The 4,125-nt window shown below is 37.2% G+C and overlaps 1 pseudogene; it reads right to left on the bottom strand.

Moving 5' to 3' along the window:
• Positions 1-804: 804 nt before the first annotated feature.
• LOC149230158 (leucine carboxyl methyltransferase 1 homolog pseudogene) lies at positions 805-3,157 on the bottom strand (annotated as a pseudogene).
• Between the last annotated feature and the right edge of the window lie 968 nt (positions 3,158-4,125).

Raw genomic sequence — 4,125 nt, forward strand, 5'->3', positions numbered from 1 at the left:
AACTCCTTGAAACAACAACAAAGTGACTCTTGTTTCCAAGTGTGACAATTAGGACGACACATTACGACACTTAGAACACATATTGTGACACAAGTGTCAATTGTGACCAGAAAGTGCACTAAATTATAAGAACGTGTCTAGAACGCATTCTAATGATATACATGACTATATAATGTAGAAGAGTGTGCTAGAACTACCTCTAGTGATGTGCAAAGGTGTGACACGTAGAGGAGCAAAAATAATAAGAAGCAACACTCGCAACAATAGGAAAAATTCAAACGACACTTGCAAAATCTAAAGAAAAAGAAAGAGACACATGCCAAAGAGAAAATAAAATGAAAATGACAATTGTTAAAATGAAATCATGTAAAAGTGAAAGCCACAAAAGTGGAAGCGTCACTTGTGAACATAGAGGTGCGCAAAAGTGACAGTTGGGAAAACTCACCAAAATAAAAGTAAAATTACAACCAAAGTGAGGGAGATTGTTAACGAAAGTGCGCACAAACTATCGACATGGGTTGAAAATTGTAGAGCCATTGTGCCATGCTTTTTCAAGCCTACATAAAGGAAGAATGATTATGATTTCATTACACACTAAGCATGTGTGAGCAAGTGACTTAGATATTGAAAATTGGGAAGAAGACTTAAAGACTTAGCACAACATCAATTGAAAATGAACAGACCATAGACGAAAAATCATAAATACTCAGTAGGCTCCAAAATTCAAGTGTAGGCAAAATTTTGGAGGGTGTTGATCGCATTATCAACACGCGGTAAAGATACCCAAGCTACTTATCCAGTAGGCTACGTGTTGGAAAATCATCCAAAAAAAAATAACAAGCCCTACGGATTTATGATACAATAGAAATACAATAATTCTCCTGCATCATATGCCATTCCTCAAACTCGTCAAAATTTTCTAACTGCTCAATCTTGTGCCTTTCCTGTAAGTTCAAGTATTTATTATATATAGTATTCATGTCGAAAGCAGTTGCCTTCTGCCAACTTCAATATGTGGAAAAAATTTTCTTGGCCCCCAAAGATGGTGTGTCATTTAGACCAATTCGAACAACCCTCACTCTCTAAGTTTTTTATCATCTATTATCTAAATGCATCCTCTAGATGAATATGCTCATATATGACAAACATTGAAGTGGGGAACTTTTCTGCTACCCATTTTACTAATGCACGACTTGCATCGAGCTTCAAATAGATAAGAACACACTATGCAATGATAAAGGTTGGAAATCCATAATCTAATTGAGCTAGATCAAAAATTGCATCATGATCCTTAATATCACACAATTCAATGGGCAGAAGTTTATAGTGTTCACATTGCACTTACCCTCTTTTCACAAAGAATCATTGATTGATAAACAATGATCGATCCTCGTGAAATACATGGTGTATTCCAAAGATTATTCCTTAGTTTTTCTAGGGACTTTATAATTGTTTCCTTTCTTGAATGGTGCGTGGGAAGACCAAGTCCACTTGTGAACCTGACAAAGAAATGAAGAACCGACACTCTTCCTGTAGAGATATTGCATCACATCGACCCATTATTTTTACATATGTAATTATAGAGGCCTTGGCTTGGTAGGATATTGTTTGGTCAATTTAGCATGTCCTAAATTGCTAATTAAAATGTCAATCCGGGATTCGTAAACTGATGAAGTGAGGTGTACTATATGTACAAGATAACCATTTTCTTAGTCTTTTGTCGTTTTTGAGTTTTTTTTTAGTTTGTTTTTGGGTTTATCTTCTATGGATTCCCTAGTGTGTGATGGAGAAATTGAAAGTTAAGTATGGATGGTAATGGTGATTTCTACAGTGATTTTCCAAACTTAAAAGTTTTCAAAAAGAAAGTTCCAAACTGACTGTAATGAAATCAATTCTCAAAAGGAAGTAAATGTACCAAAACAGTGAACTAGTGACAATGGCCCAATATCCTTACTGTTGTATGAAAAAGAAAGTAAAAACTGTACTTAAAGCAACTCAAAGACTAAAAGCAAAGCAAACTAAATCACACTACTTCAACCCCTGTTCTGACCCTTCACCTTTCGACTCACTCCGTCTATAGGAAGTAATCATAAACAAGTTGAGTAATATGATATCTAAATTGCAGGAAATTAAATTGCATAAAAAGGAAACTAAGATTTAACTACTCATTCATATTTCAACTCTTGAAAATGACATAAGTAATCCAATTTCTAACTTGCAGGAAAGAAAACTAAATCATACTACAATAAGTAATATTTTGATTCCTTACTAATAGAGTCGCTTGACTATAGAAAGGAAATCATAAACAGGTGAGTAATATGATGTCTAAGTAGTAGAAAAGTAAATAAGCAAAACACAACTTGAAAAATGACAATGCTGGAATTAAACTCAGGAAATGAAAATCAGCAGAAAGGACAAGATGATCTCATGTCAGTAGTTATCAAAAATATGTAAATCTGCCCGGGCTATCTACAAAAACCTGTAAAAGAAGCACTCATCAGCTAACAGTTATAAAATAAAACATAAAGGAAATATGGACAGCAATGAACATCAGAACAACGCAATATATATAAAAGCAATGATTTAAAAACAGTAAATGAAAGAAAGTAAGAAACCATACAAAGCTTTGGTGTACAGGGGCCCTCTGCAACATCGGCCAGTCAATCACTTAGTCACAAATCAGATTTAGGAAAGTTGTCTTCTCATGTATTTAAAGTGCAGTAATAAAACAAAGTGAAACACAGTACAATGGGCTGATGACAACAGTCAAAATTACATTTCAAAAACTAACTATCTAGCGTATATCGACGCGTTATTTATAAGTAAAGGTGTTGCAACTAATTCCTAGATTTTATGCTGCCAAGAGACACGTAAATCTCCTTGACCTGAGATCTAGCGTGATGGTCATCATGACAGTTGAATCCATGGAGTGGTGGCTACTCGATTCAGTTCATGGGCTACTCTACAGGTGTTCCAGTACCTCCGGAAACTAAGGATCGTGCCACGCAAACCTTCACGTGGGCAAAACAGAGCCGTGCCACCGTAAAACTCCTCATTTGGCCCTTCCTTTGACCGTCATTGACCACGACCGTTTATGAGTGATTTGGCTGAACTGAGGGGACACACTCCATGTACACATCACTTGCATCTTACCCATGTGGCCGATTTCTCCATTGGACACCTGTAGCATAGCCTTTAACAAAATGGCTGCGGAAACTTGGGCTGGCTGCGGAAAGTGACAAGTTTCCGCAGCTGCTTGAACAAAAATCTAAATCAAACAACAGTCATAAACATAGTTAGGAAACCATTTCATAAGCTCTTTTTAGACTAATATGCAACGATTTGACAGCTTGGTGGATGAAGTAAATGGAAAAAGAAGGCTGAAAGGGTATATAGGGAAGTGCAGGTTTGGGACTCAACATACCCCCACTGTGAAGGTGTTACATGTCCTCATGCAACCAAAATTTAGTCACTCCTCTCTAATCCAAATGTTCTGATGCTTCTGCTAGGACATGCAGCCCTCTTTTCTTCTTCTTTGGTGCTACCACCATTCTTGGTTTCCTTATTAGACATCTGAACTTGAGATTGATCAATGATCTGCTCAACATTTTGCACTTTTTCTTCAGTTTCTTGTTTTTCTTTTTCCATAGTCCTAAATGGAGCATAGTGTTATCATGAATAATTTTATCTACTTTGCTCTTCTCTTTGAGTGCTTCATTTTCCTACTTGATATGCCTGTTTAGGACCTCTAATTCAAATACCTCCTGTTTTAAGGACTGAACTTGTGCATCTAGTGGCAGAGTGGTACTTGGACTTGCAGCTGATTTTTCTAATGATTCCAAGTAGTCATATACTTCCTGTTGATTGGGATCTACTTCAGGTGTCTTTCTTGGACTGAGTTCAAAATCTGGTGGAGGAGGAGGACTGCTCTCTAGCTCTGGCCGAGAAGGGCTTTCATCATGTGGAGGACTGGTTTCAATGCTTGGCTGAGGACGAGGTGGACTACAGCCCGCTGGAGTTTTCTCAGGTGTCTCTCCACCCAAGTCAATGAAGTGGGGCCGTTTTATTTGTGTTTTACTCCCTTTTCCTCTTAACCTTGTGCTTCTCCTTAAGTACGGTGGACTA

The sequence above is a fragment of the Pinus tabuliformis genome, chromosome J (assembly GCF_031772625.1).
Source record: "Pinus tabuliformis cultivar Carrire ecotype Pingquan chromosome J, CPIR1, whole genome shotgun sequence".
NCBI classification, from domain to species: domain Eukaryota; kingdom Viridiplantae; phylum Streptophyta; class Pinopsida; order Pinales; family Pinaceae; genus Pinus; species Pinus tabuliformis.